Genomic DNA, 23,129 nt, shown 5'->3' with positions numbered 1-23,129 from the left:
GATCATCCTCTCCAGGTCGGCCACCTCTAAACTCCTTTCTTAGAGATTTATTAAGGGTGTGTTTGGTTCGCACATGGGAATCAGAATCGCAATGAGTATCAAATACTTGATAATGATAATGAGTTTTGGTGAAAGTATTTAACATGTTTAGTAGTAGGGTAGAATGAGAATTGTTACTAATAGTAGTGCTTGAGAATGAACTATAAAATTACAAATTAATATTTTTATATATAAAATGGATAATATGCATAAAAAAATTTATCAACTTGCAAATGCTATTTAAGAAGTAAATTATGTAAATCAAATTTCCTTGTCACATATGTAAATCAAAATTGTAAATAACTAAGAAAAAAATATGTATCTACTTATCCTGATTTCTTTACAGAGTTAGTCTTAAGTAGAAATTTACCTCACGAACTGAAATATGAGCAAAATTACAGAAATAATTTGCACGGTGGTCTTCAGCAAAATTACAGAAATAATTGCTTATTCAACCTTGTCTAATTGCATTTCTTTTAGCTGCAAAACTGTGGGTTTACTTGACTAAAAATTTTAATATTTCTAATTTTTTTTTTTTTTGAAAACAACTTTTCTCTCCACGCGTGAAACATTAGTATTGTATTTAAAATAAAAATAAAAAACACGTTCGGGGCGGTTTGAGCCTTTTTAGGGTCCGAATCCGAACTCCGCAGTCAACACAAATCTCTCATCTCTCTCTCACTCAAACGATCTCTCGCAGGCTGCAGCCTCTCAAGTCTCAAGTTTCAATTCTCAAAATTTACAGTTTTTATTCTTCAATATTTTCATTTTCTTCGCCGCGAAGTTGCTTATTAGTCAAAGGCCGATGCTTCGAAGGAGATCTAGGCCGATCTGGAAAGGTGCACAAGGTTAGAACTTAGAAGTGAGCACAGTGCTAGCGTTAGGGCAATCGGACTTAACCCTAAATCCCTCCAAAGAAAGGTATCACAAGATTCTAACTACCTCAGTGGCTCAATTATCGATCTTTATATAAATCTGGAATTTAAACTTTGAATTGAAAAGCTCAAATAGAATTTTAATTAGATTATTAGTTTCAAAACTGGTTGTTAGTTCACTAATAATGAGTGTGAAATTTTGGTGATTTACTATTTTACTTTATTTATTCAAATAATTTATTTCCAATTACTCATTTTTCTCTAGCTTCGTTAGATGAGGCTTTTACATATACTATCATGATATCCTGTTGTGATCTTTAGTCCTATCATATTACCCTTTTAGCATTTTTGTTTATAGTGTGCTAGATATAATTCAAGTATGGATTTTGAAAAAAAATTATAATTAACAGAGTGACATAAAAGCATAGCATATTAATCTTGCTAAAAAAAGTTGAAAAAACATAAGATAAGTGTTAAAAGTAGCTTATAATCATTACATAAAGTTCAAAGGGACTTTTCTAGTGAATCTTCCTATTATTAACTTCATTTTGATTTTTATTGTGTGGTTAACGGTAACATCTTAAAGAAATTGTGCCTTAATTGTCTTGAATTTGTTAACAGGGCTCCTTTTGTGTTTTGGAAGAAGATGATGTGATGGGGTTTGATAGAGGGGCAAAAACTATAAAGGATGGTTGTGAACTCACCTTTGGATGTGCGCTTCATGGGCAAATATTAATCAACATCTTGAGAGTAACATTACCAAGAAGAACAAAGAATATCATGATGTGTTTGAATAGCACAAATAGCTAATAAAGGAGGCTTCAAAGGTTGGAAGTATTTTGTTGTTGTGGATGATGGGTTCCAATTAAGACAATAATTACTTGAAATTTGTTTTCTCCAACAAATGGGAAGCAATAGAGTTCTCTTCACAACTTAGGATGGGCATTCAGCTTTATGCAGATACTTCTCGTGGATTGCACCCTTCAAAATTTTTAAGAAATAAGGAAAGTTGGGAGTTACTGAAGAGGAAAGGTTTTATCAAAGAAAGTTGTTTTATTGAGCTTGAAAAGGGCGGGGAATGCATTGCTGTAAAATGCGGTGGACTGCCACTTGTAGAAGTAGCCATTGTTGGTGTCTTAGTCCAATACACTAGCAACAACTGCCATTGTAAGTGGTAGTCCATTGCATTTTATAGCTATATGTTTATGGCCTCTTTTAGTTCAAGAGGACAACTTCCCTTGAGAACAACCTTCTTCTAGTAGCTCCCAACTTTCATCATTTCTTTAAAAATTTAAAGAGTGCGGCTTACAAGCGGAATTTTACATATATAGCTACATTCTCATGCCTAGTTATTAAGAGATTCTACTCCCTCTCATGCTTTTGAGAAAAGCAATTTTCAAATATTTCTAGTCTTCTGGTCCACACATCATCCAGGACAATGAAATGCTTACCACCCTCTAAAAGTTCCTTTATTTTAGTTGTTAAATGCTCTTCAGGCATATCATGTTACTTCTTTTTCTTCATTACTTTCGCACTCTCAAGCAGCTCAACATCATGCCTGGAGTTTGCATTCTCTGTTTGAACCATTCACCATTGTAAAAAATTTACAACTAATTCATATGCATTTTCCTTATTTTATTTATTTAATTATTTTTCATGTGAATTTCTTCCTCGATTGAGATTTGTTTTTTTTTTTTGGGGGGGGGGGAGCAGGGGGGGGGGTGGGGGTGGGAGGTGGTGGATACTGATTTTGAATTGATTTTTTGGTTGTTTAGGTGCAAAATAAACTTTTGGAGTCAATGGGGGTAATATTTTCCTTGTTGGCAGAGAGGAAGAGATAGTGTGGAACTTGGGGCTTTATTGTATGAATTCAGTCTATGATCATGTTGTGGATTGTGATCAAGAACTTGTTCCTTTCTGCACCCAGCAGCTGAGTCAACTCTTGTGTGACAGGTTTGTTCTTTCACTTATTTGAATTTCATGATTTCATTATGATGTTTTGTATAGTCCAGTGACTGTACCAGACCTGATACTTTGACCACATGTTAGCATGTTTAAACAATTCTAGGTTCTACCTATGACCAATGTCATTGTTATTTCAAAGAAACTGGAAGATATTAACAAGCTTTGTATATTGATTGCTATGAGCATTAAGCTCTCCCCTAAACTAGGGGTGTAAACGAGCCGAGCCGAGTTCGAGCCTAGGTAGGCTCAAGCTCGAGTTCGTTAATGAAGGCTCGGCTCGAGTTCGAGCTCGAGCTCGAGCTCGGTAATTTTCGGGCGAGCTCGAGCAGCTCGATTGTTTGAGTTCGATCTTGAGCTCGAGTTCGAGCTCGATTTTGACATTGAATTTGACCTATTTAATACTTTTGATTTAAAATTCAAACTACTTTATTTTATCCATGCATAAATAATAGAAATCTTTTAGGGATTTTAAGTTTAAAATTTTAATTTTTAATTGTTATTTTTATATATTATTATTATATTATATTATGTATTATATATATTATATATTATATGGCTCGCGAGCGGCTCGACGAGCCACGAGCCTAGAATATCTAGGCTCGGCTCGAGCTCGATTACTAAATGAGCAGCTCGAGCTCGGCTCGGGCTCGATTTTGACCGAGCTCGAGCCGAGCTTTGACCGAGCCGCTCGCGAGCTGCTCGGCTCATTTACACCCCTACCCTAAACAAGTTTGCGGTCACTTGTTCTAGGAGTTAACATTCTAGTACAGCCATTTTAGCATTCCAAGAATGTAGATTATTTTAATGTTGGTTAACCCTCTGCGCATTGCATATTTGCATATATGTAAAATATCTATTACAACATGTTTGGTTCACGGGATAGGTTGGGAATGGAATAACTTATCTCTATTTTTATCTAAAGTATATCTTTTTTCTTTTGATTTATTAGTTGTAATGCTAATAATGTTTTGGCATTTCCTTTTTCCATTACCAATTCTTGTATCTCAAGCTTTGTTACCCGCTTAGATTAAATGCACAATTATGAACCTGAAAGGAATTCACAAGGGAAGCTTGAAGCTGCAGCGATCAACACTTTTTTGGAAGGAAAAAAATGTTGATGACCACCGCGCAAATTATTTTCTTTGATATTGCTCGTACTTAAGCCTGTGATGTAAATGCGTACTTGACATATATTGCCATTATGAATTCGGGTTTTAATAGGCAAAAGTGTTGTCTTTATTTCTTCTCTATTCAATAGAGTGGTATGCTTAAGATTTTCAAACTTTTAAAGTTTGAGCTTCATAAAGCATAAAGAACATGAAATTAAGATAGACAAGATCAAAAGGGGAGAAACTAAGAAATGTATGCAAATGGAAGAAATGTTTTACTATGAAATGATCTATTGAAGGAATGAAAATGGAAGAAGAATGGTTTGTTATGAAATGATCTGTAGGTGAGCTCATGGACCCTAATGCATTTAGAACATCTTGAATTGGGATATATGTTGAGTCACGTCAAGTTTCTTAACTTAAAGTAAATAATAGATAGATTTTTTAACCATGAAAGCATATATTGCAAAAATAGATTTGTTTACTAGTATAAAATGATGCATTAACTATAATGTTTCAAATATAACTAGTATTTGCGTCCGTGCAACGCACGAAATTAATTTGTTATAATATTTTAAAAATATTTAGATCGATATACAATTGTATAAATTATAACATTGAATATTATATAATATAATTGAAGAATTGAGTTGCACCGATTATGTTTTCTGATGTTATCAATGATTGAATTCGAGTACATAATTGTCCAATTAATAGCTAACGTGTAGATATACGCATTCGGTGTTGCAACTTTAGAGATTTTAGAATTTGTATTAATTGGGCTAATTGGCTCGTTGTCTAGCAACTCAGTTATAGAAATTATTTATACAGAAGATATATTTTCTATGTAGATATATAGCAATTTTGTCATCTTTATATATATATATATATATATATATATATATATATATATATATATATATATATATATATATATATATATAAAATAATAATAATAATAATATCAATGGCTTGAATTATACATTATTGAAAATCTCTTTGTAGACGACATTGGTAGTAGTAACGAAATTTTATCCATCCTCATCTAGAGTTAAAACTATCAGACCATCAGGATGGGTGACTAAGGGAAACAGTCACATACAATTAACCGCGATTAAAAACTGGTGAATCTCTTTGTAGACGACATTGGTAGTAGTAACGAAATTTTATCCATTCTCATTTAGAGTTAAAACTATCAGACCATCAAGATGGGTGACTCGGAAACAGTCACATACAATTAACCGTGATTAAAGACTGGTGTTTTCAGTAATAACTCAACATGAGTTAGTGTTTGACCCTGACTTTTATTGATAGTCATGACATATGCGAGCATCAACGTGAATTGTTTTCTGTAGAACTTGAAGGGCAATCTCGTATCAGAAGGGTGAAAGACATTTTAATTGAAGATTTTATTTTTATTAATAGTATAGATATAGAGTGGTGTAAATAATAATTAATAAATTATTATTTCCTTACAAAATTACATAGAATTTCAAATAAATTTTCTCATTTATTACGCAGAATACGCAGAATTTCTTTCCGTTATTCTCACAATTATAATGGTTTAATTATTCTCTGAATTTGATAACCATTTTCCATTTTTAAGTACATATTAACTTTAATTTGTGATAAAAATTCATTACATATTAGTTAATTTTCATATAAAATTTTGTTACCGATTAAGCTTTATTAATTTCATTACCATTGCTACCCCTTAGTGTTGGAGATTTGGAATCTTGGCTTGGGATTTCTTGAAGAACTTATGAAGATGAACCCTAGGATTTCCTAGAGAGAAGGAGGAGTAGGGAGCAAGAAAGAGGTGTAGAGAGAATGGGAATCCTGAAAAATGATTTGGATTCCTTGGTTAGGGTAGGGTTTTAATGCTAGCATTGTATGAAATGACCAAAAGGGCCCCTTCCTCCCAAAACTAGTTAGGAGAAAGACAAAGTCTAGGGTACAAGGGCTAAAGCACAAGGTACAACTCATTGACCAAATTAAAAGAGTAAGGGATTTGGTCAACTAGGCCCTTCAACTAATTTCAAAGGGAAATTAAGATAAGAATTGTAAAGCCACAAGGAATTAATTCGGGTTTTAGGGAATGAATTTCCGGGGTGTCACACCCTTAGTCTCTAATAACAAACTGATAAAGAAAAATCATATCATTAAGGGAATTAAATCTAATTAAAGTAAATTTAATCATGCTATATTTATTTGTAACAGTATATTAATTTCATTTTGAAATCATTGGTTCACATATTTGAATTATTTATTTATTTTTCTTTAATTGTTATAAACATAAAAGATATTGTACTAATTAATTTATGATATTTATCAAATTGTATTTTTTAAAATATATTGTTTTATCCGTGAGTTGCACGGCTTTTTTTTTTTGTTATTATGAATTTAAAATTAAAATATAAAAAATAAAAAGATGTTAAAATGTACAATATAATAATATAGTTGGACTTTTATATATTTGGTCAAGTATCTATTTTCATAACATAAAAAATTAAAATTTAATTTTGTATGGTTAATATAATCTCTAATCATGTACATATTTACATAAATTTATAGAAAACATTCATATAAATTTAATTTTGTATGGTTAATATAATCTCGAACAGGAGTTTTAGATTCAAGAAACTCTAGGGAAGGGTACCGTAGAACCTGTTGGAGTTGTTGTGGAATAGGGAAATGTCGTAGAGAAGCCCCAACTCATGCGGGGGAGTTCCGACGACATCGGCGTGGTTGATATCAATCCCGGCAACCGTGGCCTCCGACGGCTCGTCTGGCGCCCACCAACAGAACATGCCGGTGTAATTACACACGTCGGATCCAACCCAGTTCACTATTTTGCTTCATTTCACAGTAATATAATAATGATCATTGGATTGGTCTATGTAAATGCAAACTTTTCTTGCTTTTTTTTTTTAGTCGCAAAAATTTGTCACTACTCTCTATTCTGTTCAAGAACAGTATATGTTGTGGTAATGGGGATAGTTCAAGCGTTGGATTGGTATCTGCTCTTGGAGAGAAGCTTGAATGGGATTGGAGATGAAAAAATGAGGAGTAAAATGACTAAAATATCCTCATTATTTGACCAATTAAAAGTTTTCGGTGAAATTTGACTGGCAATTTGACCTGAGTGACCAAAATTGACAAAAATTACATAGTTAAGGTACTAAATTGACACTTTTAAAAGTCAGGGACTGAAATTAACACCTCTATAGTCGTAGGACCAAAATTGAAATTTCCTCTTATTATTTATTAATATAAATATACAATTACAAAGAAAAACATAGAAACTTCTGGTTAAAAAAAAAAAACAAATTTATCGATTTCCTTTTTCTCTTTCCTCAGCATCGCATTCTCACTCTCTCTAGAAAAATGCAAAGTATGATGAGAAAAGGCATTCATCTACAACGTCCTCACCCCTCAATTCGATTTAGCTTTTGTTTGATTGCTTTTTTCCCCCAACGAACCACGTAAACCCTTAACGCTAGCTGCTTGTTAAAAAAACATAGAAACTTGAATGTCATATACAAATCTCGAAGTCAACATACTAACTCTAAATTTCAGAAAATCTTACAAAATTATCAAAATTAGCATCGTTATCATTCTCGATCGCATCTCTACAATCTTCCATAAAAACTAAACCATTAGGGTTCTATTACTAAGGTTCTTCCTCAATTTCCTTTTGTTGAATCAGAGCCTCCTTAAGTATCTTCAAGCTCATACCAGATGATATAAACTGCAAAACATATTGAAGTGCGAGGAAATATAGTTAGAAAAAAGGTAGAAAATTCATACGAAAAGAAAGTAGAGAGATAAGTCTGAGATTCTTTGATTGATGAGACAACGGAACGGCAAGGCGGCTCTAGTTACTCATAGTTACTCAATACATTCAACCTGATGATGCTATATATATAAAAAAAAATACAAATAAAGTAATAACATTGGCATTCATATGATCATATCCAAAAAAAAGGGAGCCATATTCCATTCATTCATTCATTCAATGCATGGAAACTATGTATAGAGAACAAGTTTATGTGTTCAGTCCTGTTGCTCAAAACCTTTGGGTAAAAAGCACAAATTATCCAAAAAAAAAAAAAAGGCTCCCAAGCAGGGTCGGTTTTTAGATTTTTGTGGCCCTATTTGGTAAATAAATAAGACCCTACCAAAATTAAAATCTTTAAAACTAATATCGTACGTAATTTTATTATCTAAATATATAACAAAAAAAATTATCCGTACATCCACGCACACTGCACGGATAATTGGGCAATTATTTGCTCGAATTCAAGCAAGGATGGCATAAAAAAACATAATCAATTCAACCCATTTCATCAATTGCACTATATAATATTCATTGTTATAATTTAAAGTTTATAACAAATCTTTTCTGTGCAACGCACATGTAAAAATAGACATATTATGGAATAATAATAATAATAGTGTGCACAAGTTTTGAACCTTAGACCTCAAAGTTAAAATACAATAAATACATATTCCTACCATTTTCTTTATAAAACCTTTTAAGTTTAATTAAAAACTTTTTATTTTTATTTCTAAACTAACTAAGTAAAAATAAAATATTAAGCTTCTAAAATTTGGGGCCCTGTGGGGTAGCTCAGCTTGCACAACCCAAAATCCGGGCCTGAAAACATGTATCTAGAAATTATATTGAAAATAATATCAAATATAGAAATCAAGTTTTAAAAGTACAGTTATGAAAAATATTAAAGAAAACAAGTAATATTTTTTTAAAAGTTTGTTTGATTATTTTATAATAAATTACATAAATAAAATAAAATAAAAGAGGATAATACTTACAGACTCTACCAATGGTGGCTCAGAAGCAGCGACATTGGATTGCTCTCCAACCTCCTGAAATCAAAATATAATAATTAATGCTTAAGTAATAATTTATTTTAAAAATTTTAAAAAATAAAAAAACTAAAACTTACAATGGAAGTTAAAGTACCAGAAACCATTTCTATCTCGTCGTTGGCGGGAAGTGATGCCTCCTAAAACCAAAAATTATTAAAAAAAATTATAGAAAAAATAGATTATTTAACTATTTAATAGTAAATAACATAAGTAAAATAAAATAAATAGTGTATAATACTGCCTCTACTGGTGCTAGCTCTGAATCAATGGCAGTCAAAAATTAATTTAAAAAATTATACTCCATAGAAAATAAGAAGAAAAAGGAAATTGTTTGACTATTTAATAGTAAATAAGATAAGTAAAATAATACTTACCGCCTCTACTGATGATGCTAGCTCATCAATGTGCTCCCCAACCTCCTCCTAAAACCAAAATATGGCAATTAATATAATAGTTCTTAAACTGCCAAGACTGAGTGCAAATATGTTTTCTGAAACAACCTTTAGGCAGATATGTAAACCTATCGGGAAGTTTTTAGCAACCATTAACTTTACTAAACCAAGCTTTGCAAGAGTTTAGGTGGATGTTGACCTACTGAAGCCAAAGGTCTATGAAATATTCAATTCATTGGGTTCTCTAGACAGATTAGAAAGGAGGATATATAGTGGCTACCTGTTTTTAGATTTTTGTGGTCCTGTTCGGATAAATAAATAAGACCCTACCAAAATTAAAATCTATAAAATTAATACCGTAATTTTATTATCTAAATATATAACAAAAAAAAAATCATTCGTGCATCGCACGCACACTGCACACACATCGCACGCACACTGCACGGATAATTGGGTAATTATTTGCTCGAATTCAAGCAAGGATAACATAATCGATACAACTCATTTCATAAATTGCACTATATAATATTCGTTGTTGCACTATATAATATTCGTTGTTATAATTTTAAGATTATAACAAATTAGGTAAAAATAGACATATTATGGAATAATAATAATAGTGTGCACAAGTTTTGAACCTTAGACCTCAAAGTTAAAATACAATAAATACATGTTCCTACCATTTCTTTATAAAGCCTTTTAAATTTAATTAAAAACTTTTAATTTTTACTTCTAAACTAACTAGGTAAAAATAAAATATTGAGCTTCTAAAATTTGGGGCCCCTCTAAAATTTGGGGCCCTGTGCGGTAGCCCAACTTGCACAGCCCAAAATTCGGGCCTGCTCCCAAGTTGTAGTATAATGACAAGGATGCACAAATCTAAGCATACAATGTTTTAAACTCATGGAAAAAAAAAAAAACTAAAACAACACCAGAGGAAAGGAAAGGTATATCAGACTACAGCTACATCAAACCAACAAACTGGAAACATCCCGATTAATTTAGTTCTGTCCCAAGAAAATGCAACTGAAACATAAAAGTACAGGGTGGAGAAGCCTTACCAATATGGAGAAGGAAATGATGGGTGAGGCTAGGCATTAAAAGAATTATAAATTTGTATTTATAGGTAGAAAATACTAATTCAAAAGGAAAGTATAATAATTTATTTATTTAAAGTAATAACATTATTATTATTATTATTATTATTATTATTATTATTATTATTATTATATTACAGAAATGCGCCTAAGTTTTGGGGGGGGGGAACTTGCTAGGAGGATTTTACTTTTATATATATATATATATATATATATATATATATATATATATATATATATATATATATATATATATATATATTGAATCCGGTGCACACCCCCTAGTCAGCCGAGCCCGTGAGCACACTCCCTGATCATTGATTTTGTATTTTTTTACGGTTCAGATGGTGTTGTAATTAGACCCACGTGCGCGCTGGGTGTGTAGATAGGCATGGGTAGTTTTGTACTTTCTCTTTGTCTTTAATATTACAACCCCTATTCTTCGCCGGTTGATTTGCGTGTGTCTAGAGTTATAAGAGCATCCACAATGGTTGGGGAGAATTGGGGGATAATGTAAGAGTGATTAGGAAAGAGAAGGTGGAAAAGGAAGAAAAAAAAAATCAAAACAAAATAAAACTGATTTTTTTTAAAAAAAAAAAAAAAAAAAAAAAAACATTGTCAGGCATGCCTGTTGGCGCGCCTGACGCGCCCGTGTGGCTGTTAATGTTTCCTGATATTTCTCTTCCCTTGGGAAGAGAAATATTTTAGCATTTGCAGGAGAAATAATTCATGTATTAACTCAACTCCACATCTATAAATAACCCCACTCAAGTTATTTCTTCTTACATTATCCCCATATTATCCACTAGTGTGGATGCTCTAATAGGATTTTCTTTTTGTTTCTCTCCCCTTCCTAATCCATTCTCACAGACCTCTCGTTTCTGCCGTTTGCTCTCCTTCCGTTCGACTCTTCCCTCCGGTACACCGGGGTGTTTGTCGTTGCATTCGTCGGGTCGGTAGGGGTTTGGGGTGGGGTGCGGCGGGGCGTGGTGGTGTACGATTTCTGGGTTAGGGTTTCGGTTTTTTTTTTTTTATTCAATGGCTGGCTCTTCCACCCGTCGATCAAAGGGTTAAATGAGGAATATTTCCGGTGGTCGTTAAGGTATTCCGATTTCATTGTTTATGTTTTTTTTATTCGATTATGTTTGGTTCGTGTGTTGACTCAAGTTTCAAATTTCTTGAACTTGGCTAAAAATCTGAAGCAACAGTATGCAATTAAGGTGTATGACGACAGGTGTTCAATGGCGTGGGTGAAATTGTATGTAGAAGGTGATGAGATCATGGGTGGGTTTCTGGTGGGTTCCCTTTTTTAATTTTTTAATTTTTTTTTTTTTTTTTGGTTTTTTGGTCTTGGGTTTTTGTGGGGTTTTTTTTTTTGTGTGCAGTGTACTCATGTTCGTTGGTGGTGGGAATTGACTCAAGTTTCAAATTTCTTGAACTTGGCTAAAAATCTGAAGCAACAATAGCCAATTAAGGTGTATTACGACAGATGTTCAATGGCGTGGGTGAAATTGTATGTAGAAGGTGATGAGATCATGGATGGGTTTCTGGTGGGTTCCCTTTTTAATTTTTAATTTTTTTTTTTTAATTTTTTGGGGCATAATCAGTATTGTTTTGTTTTTGTTTTTTGTTTTTTTGTTTTTTTTGTTTTTTTGTTTTTTTTTTTTTTTTTTTTTGTCTTGGGTTTTTTTTGGGGTTTTTTTTTTTTTTTTTTTTTTTTTTTTTTTGTGTGCAGTATACTCATGTTCGTTGGTGGTGGGAGTAGTTCCGGTGTGGGTTGTTGTCTAATGTGGTGTGTAGCTTTGAGCTGGGTGTAACTTTTGTTACGTTGGCTTGAGGTTTGTGCGTGTGAGATTTTTACTTTGTGCGGGAACATAAGTTATATGTTTTTTTTTTTTTTTTTTTTTTTTTTTTTTTTTTTTTTTTTTGCTATTGTAGGCTGTTTGTGCACAATATACTTTTGATGGGCTACAGAACCTTGAAGAACAGGTAATATTTGAACCTGGAACTGAAGATGAGAAGAATATTCTTGTTGGTCAACCAGATGCTGTTGTTGGTATCAACGCAGTTTCTGTTTCAAATAGTAAAACAAAGAAAAATCCATCCACAGAAAGCAATGGCATCTAAAATTTAAGTGGGATGACTTAGCACAGCAGCCTTTGTTGCTATATATTTTTGAGTCCATAGTTGGACTTGAAGAATCTTGTTCACTTGGCTATTACACTGACGTAGATTAGTATTACGAGCTGAGAGTAATTAGTTAAGAGTTGATTACCCTTTATGTTTGGCCAAGAGCTGTACTTTTAGTAACTATTTTTCTTTCTTTTTCTTCCTTTAAGATTTTTATTTCTTTTTCTAAAAAATGTGTGGTTGTTTGTGTTGTTGAGGGAATTGGGTTGGCGGAGGTGGATTTCTTGTGTGCATTTAGGCATGGGGGTTATGTGGGTTGTGATTTTGGGGTTTGGTTTGCGCCGAGCTTGGAGGGGATTGGTGGTTTGGTAGGTGGGTTAGAGGTCCTTCACACAGAGTGGGTTTCGTTTTTTCATTATTATGTTTTTTTTTTTTTTTTTCATGGAGTTCATTGTTTATTTTATTTTTTTGGAACTTATTAATTGTTGATGTGTTGTTTATTTTCAAAAGTGTTATTTTGTGTGTATTTGAATTCTTAGGGCGTGTTTATTATAATTTATTTTTGTTTGTAGTTTCTTGGGTTTTTATTTATTTATTTTAATTTCATGCCATGTTCGTTATTGTTTTAGTATGTGGGTGGGTGTGGTGGTTGTTACGTTCTAGTTTGTTACTTGGTGCAAGTTAGGGTAAAGTGTTGTTGGTGTTTGCTACTGCTGGTTTTGTTATCGATTTTGCATTTATGTTGATGCGCCACTGGTATTTGGTCGGTGTGTGTCTATTGTTTTTTTAGAATTTTTTGGGATTGCGTAGTTAGGTGTGGTGGTTTGTGCGTAGTAGTATGTTACCTTGTGCAAGTTAGGGCGAAATTTAGTTGATAATTGGCACTAGTTTTTTGTTTTTTTTTTTTTTTTTGTTTTATACATTTAGGTTGGTTCGTGTTGATTCATTTATTAACCCCATTCAGAGACACAGAGGGGGGTGTTATTTGCAGTAACAAACTGCATGTAGTGGGGCCACAATGATTAGAAGATTGTTTTGAGAAAAACCAGAAGTTGCCTAGGGTAGTTATAGTCTGAAGCCCAAAGAATTTTGAAGCATCTGCCATTAAAGAGTGGTAATTGTAGTTAAAATGTTATCATTCATTTCTTTTTACTTCTTAATATTTGGCTTCTGTGATAAACCAGAATGCTAAAAATGGGTCATTGTTCCTACTTCCAATACCAAAATTTTCATTTTGCTTTTCAAATACATATATATTTTGGTTCCTGTGAGGTCAGGTCTTCCCGTGCGGTCAGTGCGGCATACACCATTAGGTATGCAAAAATGCACCACACAGTGTTCGTAAATATACCATTATGTGGTGTATTTTTTTTGTGTGGTGTATTTTTTGGCATTTCATTCTGGTGTATTTTCTAACACTGTATGGTGCATTTATGCATACTTAATGGTGTATGCCGCACTGACCGCACGGGAAGACCTGACCTCACAGGAACCAATATATATATATATATATATATATATATATATATATATATATATATATATATATATATATATATATATATATGTATGTATATATATATATATAGAGTTGCACTCGGGTGCGAACGGCTCGCCCAGGCGCGAAATAGGAATGGATTGTGTTCGTCCACGTGTCCAGATCTAATGGATGAGAAACACTGATTTTTTTAAAAAACGCGGTGGCATTTTCGTAAATAATTGAACATCGAAGTGCAAGTAAAATGTATTACAAGTGCATGTAAAATGTACTATAGGTGCAAGTAAAAATTTACATTGAGCATCAATACTTAGTTGCACTTATAGTTCTAAGTAGTTGCACCTATAGTTCTAAGTAGTTGCACACATAGGTATAAGTAGTTGCATCTAGGTGTATGAATGTTTGCGAGTGGTTTTCAGGAGTATTACTACCCGCTGAACTCAGATCAATGAATGTTAACAAGACAAAATTACATGCACTTATAGGTGAAAGTAGGTGCACATATAGTTATAAGTAGTTGCACCTATAGTTATAAATAGTTGCATATATAGTTATAAGCACACCCAGGTGCATGAATGGTTGCGGAAAGTGAATTCTAACAAGGCAAAATTACATGCACTTATAGGTGAAAATAGGTGCACTTATAAGAAATTTTACTTGCACTTCGATGTTCAATTATTTACGAAAATGCCACCGCATTTTTTTTTAAGTTATTAGATCTGGACACGTGTCACGCGCTGATTCGTTCGCATTTCCTTCCTGGGCACTTATTCGCACCTGAGTGCGTCCCTATATATATATATATATATATATATATATATATATATATATATATATATATATATATATATATATATATATATATATATATATATATATATATATATATATATAGATTTTGGATCCTGTGAGATCATAGTAGTTAGGTGAGATTGTGAGATTCAATCATGTCCATTCATTTTTATATTTTAAAGGTTGTGATATATAGGCTGTTTTTATTGTAAATGTCTGTCGTGTAATATACTTAGGGGTAGGGCTGTAAATTCCTATTTGCATTTATTTTGTTTCCGATTTAAAATTGATTCGACTTATTTTTTTTTTTTCCTTATGCGTTTGATTTATTTGGAGTTACACCATTTCCCTCGGAAACATCGCAGAAGAGAAGACATCACCGAGCAAACTGAAATCCTTCGTGTTGATCGCCGTAGGTCTTGATTCTCCATGGTTGGCTCATCCACCTGTCAGTCAAAGCGTCGAAGGGGTGCTTCTTCCGGTACAGCTCAAGGTAATTTATACTCCATTGCTTATTTCTACTTAGATTTATGTGGTTATTGGTGTTAGGTTGGTGTGGTGGGTGGGTTTTGTGTGGCGGGGAGGGTTGCTATCCGACGGGCAGTGAGTGTGTGTATGGTCGGCGGTTTTTTTGGGCCTGTGGAGTCGACATTGGCCGGCGAGAACTGGGGCTTAGTGTGGCGGGGGTGTTGGTTACCGGGGGGAGGGTATCGTCGTAGGGTTTTGACTCCCGTCTCTTTTTTTTTTTTCTTTGCTGAAGAATGGGTTTTTCGACTTGGGGGGTGGGGTTGCGGTTTAACACCCCACTTTTCTAATCTCTTAATCACAACTCTAAACATTCATTAACATAAACTAAGCAGCGGAAAATAAAATCTAATAAGATAACTAGTGGGAGTGTCACCGCCACAACCACCACTCCGTGGTGATTGCACAGGCTAAGTGGTAGAACTAGAAATAAAGTAAATATCTAACATCCATCATAAATACTGAAAACAAAAGGGGAAAAAACGTCACCCCAATAGTCTACATCATCCTCAAAACCACAATATCAAAATAAGTCTAAAATCCATAACAAAGATCATCAATAGAACTAGAGTTTAGACATTTCAAACTGCGAGACTAATCTAACTCGATCTCTTCTCATTGCTGGGCCCACCTGAAAGGGGTTTTGCAAGCAACACATAGACAGATAGGAAAACACCCGTTAGCACGAAGCTAAGTATAACCACACTCAACCCTGTAAAGTACTATAGAATATACTTTGAAAACATTTGATTTCTCTTATAAGCAACAAACTTATCTCAAAACATCTTTAAATTTGTCACATACTTTCTAGATGTTTGCAACCTATAATATCAACTAGCATGCTCATATATATAAGAATGAACACTTAGATACTTCAACATATAAACACTTCAATTAACTCAACGAACCACTCATGCTTGTAGGTAGGATCATACTAATAAACCATATAACAAATATTCTCATGCTCTCATATTCTCATCACATAAGCTTGATATACAAGGCTTCAAATATAACAGAATAATCATGCTCGATGAACAATCTTAAATTAACATTGTCGAAAAATTCGCCGGAAGGTGGCCTGAACCCTAATGACCTGTGATAGCAGGTCATTAATTTGTTTTTGGGCTTCATTGCACTTAAATGAATTGTTGAGGGGTGTAATTGCACCTTTAAAAAGTTTAGAGGCCTAATTGACTTTTAAGCTAAAGTTCAAGGGCCTATTTGACCCTTTTTCCCTAATAATAATAATAAAAGAAAACACTTTCTTGACCGTGTAAGCTTTCGTGAAAATTTATTAATCAATAATATACCTTTTTTTTTTTGTTTAAAGGTATCAATAATATAACTTATAACTTTGTTATATATAAACATTATATAAAAAGGAAAAAACAACATAACTAAATAATATTAATAAACTATACGTACGCCAAAAAAGATAGATACATTTAGTTTCCTGTCCATTGTTTCATCAATTTCTGTGATTGCATTCCTTTTAACTGGAAAATTGAGGGTTTAATGCTTAGTTCCTCCTTCATACACCATGAAACAAATACGCTTTTATGTATAAAACCATGTATTATATCGCGCTTAAATTTAAATCCCAACTGCTCCAGCCAAGTTTTCTCTTCCTTTGTGAGGTATGAAATTGGATAATTCCGGTTAACAGCCATCTGGGTTTTAAAATTAGTCCACTCGTTAGTGTTGCGATTCATGAGAACCCAAATATTGATTTGATTTCCGTCATGGCAGAAAAAAGACAGCTTTGAATCCCATTCTCCGGGCATCACATCACTCCAATTTGGGATGAGATTTTCTGGGATTTTAAGAGTTTTAATGCTCTCGTCCACTGCGTCCACCAACAGAATGTTCTTGTCGTGGTCGTCTATTGTGACGACATGGAAAATCTTTTCAATACTCAGAGGGAAAACCTTCGGCTTCCGGCCCGAGTTGCTAATGCGGTGTATGGAGTTGGGTGAGGAATTCTTGAGAGGTCTCCATGCTGCATCAACGCCCACTGTTAGTGCTCTAAATCGTCCCGACAAAACTGATCCTTCCAACTCCTCCGAGAAACTTATCACCGTGCATTCGTTTATACTTTTTGCGATGAAGAACATTCTGGCCAGCACCCAACTCGGCGATTCATCGCCGACCCCGAGATCTGGCAAGTATACCGTTTGCATCGTCGCCGGATTCCTTATGCAAAGTCTTCCTGAGGGATCTTTACGATGCTCCTGCTCTAACAGTAACCCTTTCTGTATATCAATACAGGAGAATTCCGAACAAAGCTGATTTATGTATTCTTTTTGATAGTAGCAACTCATGGCGGCGCGGCGGAGATGCTTTTCGACAAAGTGATCTTGCTGTATGAGTTGGCCCCACTTCTTGCAGATGCACTTGAATCTCAGTAATGATTCCACCGGCAACCAGCTCAGGATCTCGGCGACCATCTCTTCCGGCAACAACGGTGATGCATCGGATACCCTCCGCTGCATTTCTTTCGACATTGTAGTCATGACATGGAAAAGGAAGACTGGGTTGAAAGGAATTATAAATATTTATTGAAGCATATCTGATCTGAGATTGTTTTTGTTTAGGAAAAGGATTCTTTCTTCCCAAGGAAAAGGATTCTTAGGAAATATACCATGGATCAGGGTCTACCTTGTATTGGAGACCCTGGTCTAAAAATAACCTTCAAATTCTATATACATATTTTGTACTTGTAGTTAGTAGTTTTTGTAACTTTAGTCATTATATTATGTGTTTTCAATTATCAAGTTATTTGTATTTGTTTATACTAGTAATTCACCCGCGCGATGCACAGGAAAAAATTATGTTATTATAAATATAAATAAAAAATAGAAAAACTAAAATATTTTAAATTGTTTAATATAATAATATTTTTGAGCTTCCCTTGGTCGAGTATTTATTATTTTTATAGAATACAAAATTAAAATTAAAATTAAAATTTTGTATGGTTAATATAATCTCTAATTATGTGCATATTCAAATAAACTTATAGAGAGAATTTACATAATTACATTGATTTATTCTTAATTGTATTTCATCTATATTATAATTTTCACAATACGAATAATAACTAAGATAATTACATTTGGAAAGCATATTTCAAATTTTGTATGAGTAAATTTAAACTCTAATTGAACACATTTTTTATATGATTATATATATATTTTTGAATGTTACTGGCTCTATTACATTGTAGTATCTGTTCATATACTTTCTCAACGAACTGAAACACAAAGAACCAAATAACGCATCCATTCAGGCTCGAACTCACAACCTTCCAAATGGAAGTCCAACCCCGGTACCATTTTTTATATGATTATATAATATATAGCTATTTTAGTTTTCAAAAGTACATTTTTTATATGATTATATAATATATAGCTATTTTATTTTTCAAATGTGTTTTTTTTTTTATTTATAATAAAGGATGTTGTGGCATTAATTGTAACATTAATTACTTCCCAAACCATATAACTTTATTATAGTTAAAATTTACAAAAACTGTTAACTCTAGGTACATAAATATAATAAATATATGCCATCAATGTGATAATTGTATCCTTTTCCTACTCACACTTCTTATCTTTAATCCAATATTATCTTATAATTAATAAAAGCCTAAATGGAAGTGTGTAGCACCAATTACCTTAATTATTATAACTTGTAACATAAAATTCTTTTGAGAAACTTTACAAAGGATTCTTAGGACTAGCTGGCGGCTAACAAGTACTCTGCAATAATGCAACACAAAAAACTATTACCTCGTTCTAGGGTTTGAATTTTATAATAAATTTGTATTGTGGAAGTAGTTAATAATATTTTTTTATGAAAATAATAATTTTATTTTTATTATTTACAATGTCTATACATATTGTTTTTATTATCCCACCTGATAAAATATTGGGATAATTTCGAGAGAGGCAATGCGGTACTTTTTAAACATTGACAACATATCATGATCTCACAACTCTAAAAATATCCTCATTTGAAAATAATATATGGTCTATTAAGAATTTTTTTTTTTTTGATGCTACTGACTCTATTATATTGAATGCTACTGACTCTAAATTGAATGCTACTGACTCTAAAAATATCCTCATTTAGAATCCTCAATTAGAGAAGTATATTAATAATATACGTGATTACAAAGTGAAATCAACCATATATTATTTTCAAAATGTAATAAAAAGTGTACCTTATGAGAGTTTCTGTACATTATATTATAGAATAACAAACTTACTCTAATCACGGCAAGTTTAATAATAATAATAATAATAATAATAATAATAATAATAATAATAATAATAATAATAATAATAATAATTTTTAATTTTTATTTTTTGATCAAGAAGAGGGTGGTACCCAGAACAAACTAAACTCTAGCTCCTCCCCTGGTGTTAACCAGAGTATTTTTCCTAAAGTGCTTCATTCCTGTTCTATCTTGGTGAATGGCTTCGAGCACTTCCTAGGGAGGTGATGGCAAAAGACGAGTGCCAATCTGGTGCAACAACGACAAAGAGGCAAGCTTGTCTGCCACTCTATTCTGCTCTCTCCATACATGCTTGAAGATTACCTCATCCATGCTCTGAGCCTCATAAATGCAGCGTTGAATAATATTGTTTCGTGTCACCTCGGAGATTTGCAGAAAACCATTCATTCCACTGGAGTCTGCTAAGAGCCGTCCCTGTTCTCCTTGGGAGAGCGTCCTCCCAGATATCTCTCGCACCTCTGCACCACCTGAAAAGGTGATTCAGGTCTTCTGTCTGCCCTGCACAACAAAAACACATGGGGTCAGTTGATAGGTTCCTACGTACCCGCTCAGCATTAGTGAGAATTCTCCCGTGCTTCACTAGCTAGATGAAAGAACAAATTCTCCTAGGAAGGCGAAGCGACCAAATGCGGTTCCAGTCGTTATCGATTTGGGCCTGCACATCAGTCGCGATCATCTCTTACGCAGTCTTCACCGAGAAACGCCCTTTTTCGTCAGGTTCCCAGCCTATGTCATCTTCTACATTCCCTTCAGCCAGAATGAAGCTTGCAAGGCGTTCCTCCGTTTCCTTCGGGAGCACTCGTTCCAACTTCTCCCATTTCCATCCTCTGTGTCGATCCAAATAGTCCGCAACATTAGCGTACAAATCCGGCAGGCTCAACAGTCTCAGTAACTGGTCATACAAAGGAAACGGCAACAACCAGCGGTCCATCCAGAAACGTGTGGTTTCTCCATTACGAACCAGACGAGTGGTTCCCTTTTCCAAGAACTCTCCAGCGGCCGTTATCCCTTTCCAAGTATTCGATACTTTCTTCCTCCCCGTGTTCAGGCCAGAGCTAAAATTGTTATAGTTGTACTTAGCATCCAGTGCACGAGCCCACAGGCTGCCTGCTTCCTTTCGGAGGCGCCAACCTAGTTTGACTATATAAGCACTATCTAACTCATGAAGCCGGCGGATGCCAAGCCCACATGTATCCTTTGCTGACGTGACCATTTGCCAGTTGACAAGGCTAATTTTGTTTCCCCCAGCATTACTCGTGCCCCAAATGAATTTCCTGGTGCGTTTCTCCAGCTCCAGGCATAGACTTTTAGGGAGATAGGTTGTTTGCATCTAATAAACTGGAATTGCATTCAAAACCGACTTGGCCAGCACAATTCTGCCTGCCAATGAAAGAGTTTTTGTCTTCCACCCTTCCAAGCCTACTAAGACCCTCTCCAGGAGGCCACTAAAAGTACTGCATGTCACACGGCCGTGAAGCGAGGGTACTCCTAAATATCGCCCAAGGTCACTGGTTTCCCTTATTCCAAACCTGGTCACAATGTCCTTTGCAAGCGCCGGCTCAGTGTTGCGTGAAAAAAGAATGTGTGATTTGTCCAGGCTGATTCTCTGGCCAGATGCCGTGCAGAAACGGTTCAAACAATTCTGAATTATCTCCACTTGATCAAGTGATGCCTCCGAAAACAGCACCAAACAAAGATGAGACAGAGTTGGTCCTTCGGCTGCAAATTTAATGCCTTTCTAGTTACGCTTACCGACTTCTGACACAATTAAGTGACTGAGGCGTTCCATGCATAGGACAAAGATGGCCGGGGACATGGCGTCCCCCTGCCGAATGCCCCTGCTCAGGCTAAACGGGCTAAGTCGTTCCTTATTCCAAGCAATGGAAAGCTTAGAGGACCTGATGCAAGCCATAATAATCCTTGTCCAATCTTCCTGAAAACCTGCCCGCAGGGTGTCCTGAATAAAGTCTCATGACAACCGGTCATAGGCTTTCTCGAGGTCGAGTTTGATGGCCATTAAACCAGCCGCTCCCCGCTTCTCACGCATGGTATGCATTACCTCTTGGTAAATAATGATATTATCCGAGATCTGTCTTCCTGGAACAAAGGAACTCTGAAACGGGCCTACCATTTTAGGAAGGATGCTCTTCAGCCTATTTGTAATAGTCTTCGTTAAAATCTTGTAGCTCACGTTGCAAAGGCTAATAGGTCTGAACTACTTGATGGTCTCCGGGATTCTTACTTTTGGTATGAGCACGATTAGAGTATCATTAACTCCCTCCAGGAGACAGCCTGACCTTAGCGCCTCTTCGACCATGTTGAACACACTATCACCCGTTACATCCCATAAATTCTGGTAGAAGGCCGCGGGAAAACCATTTGGTTCTGGTGCCTTATAAGGTTTCATATCTGTGAGAGCCTTGTGAACTTCCTCCTTCATGACCGGCCGATTAAACAAACGCCAGTCCATCATCGAAAGCTGAGGGAACGTAGCTTCCAACACCGCACCCCCTCCTGCATTAAGGTCAACAGTAAAGAGTTGGCGATAGTAGCTCTGAACATGTAATTTGAGCATCTCTGTGTCTGAGATCCAGTCCCCGTGATCATCCATCAGCCCAGCGACGACATTTCTAGACTTGCGAACTATCGTGGCAGCGTGGTAGTAGGCAGTATTCCTATCTCCCGAGTTGATCCAATCTTCCCGGGATCGCTGGAAGTACATAAGCTCCTCCTGGTACAGAGTATCTTCAAGCTCTTTACGAAGTTTCCATTCCAGCTTTACCAGGCCCCCGTGATACTGTTCCATCAACCGACTCTGGATTCCCCCTATTCTTTCCAAGAGGGTTCTTTTACGTCTGAAGATATTATCGAACGCTGACTTGTTCCATTGGGTCAAAGTACCCGCAAGGTTCATGTTATTTAGCGGAACGCCTTGCTCTCTGTCCCACGAGCCGTCCACCACTTCTCTAATATCTGGGTGAGTTAGCCAGGCTGCCTGAAAAAAGAAACGAGAAGGCGTAAGATGTTGTGTACGGGTCTCAACTCGTATAAGGATCGGGGCATGGTCCGACGCCGTCCGGGGTAGGTGTTGAACACAGGCCTCGGGGAAACTAGTGCGCCACACGGTTTTGCACAACGCTCGATCAAGTCTTGCCCCTTTGATGCGATCACTAGATCCGTCTTTGACCCAGGTAAGCTTTGGGCCTGTAAAACCCAAGTCAATTAGGCCCTCTTCCTGTATCCAGCTTGCAAAGTCAGCACTCCGTTGTGTGGAAAAGGAGGTGTAATTCAGAGTGTCCTCCCGGTAAACCACAGAATTAAAGTCCCCAGCCACCAACCAGGGCCCCGAAATAGCCCTATTAGACTGCCTCAGGTCACGCCATAGGCGTTTGCGAAGCTGGTACGTTGGGCTTCCATAGACTGGGGCAAAAAACCAAGGAGGGCTACCAGATTTAGAGACCTGCAAGAGTATGAACTGTGGGTGAGTAAACAAAACCGTTATCTGCACCGGGTCCTT

The 23,129-nt window shown here is 35.2% G+C and overlaps 2 long non-coding RNA genes across 3 annotated transcripts in view; one reads left to right on the top strand and one right to left on the bottom strand.

Moving 5' to 3' along the window:
• Positions 1–689: 689 nt before the first annotated feature.
• Positions 690–23,129, top strand: part of LOC109169205 — a 76,628-nt gene continuing 54,188 nt past the window's right edge. Inside the window, exon 1 of one of the 2 annotated variants that reach the window (XR_002052199.1) lies at positions 690–960. This is a non-coding gene — a long non-coding RNA (uncharacterized LOC109169205). The remainder of the gene's footprint in view (positions 961–23,129) is intronic. The other variant, XR_002052198.1, reaches the window with a different exon arrangement.
• The window catches only part of LOC109169207, a 73,389-nt gene continuing 54,011 nt past the window's right edge, over positions 3,752–23,129 (bottom strand). Inside the window, exon 3 of the long non-coding RNA XR_002052201.1 lies at positions 3,752–3,795. This is a non-coding gene — a long non-coding RNA (uncharacterized LOC109169207). The remainder of the gene's footprint in view (positions 3,796–23,129) is intronic.

This window comes from Ipomoea nil, unplaced genomic scaffold (assembly GCF_001879475.1).
Source record: "Ipomoea nil cultivar Tokyo-kokei standard unplaced genomic scaffold, Asagao_1.1 scaffold3256, whole genome shotgun sequence".
Taxonomy (NCBI): Eukaryota; Viridiplantae; Streptophyta; class Magnoliopsida; order Solanales; family Convolvulaceae; genus Ipomoea; species Ipomoea nil.
Note: the sequence above shows the minus strand (reverse complement) of the source record. Positions and strands in the feature narration are given on the sequence as shown.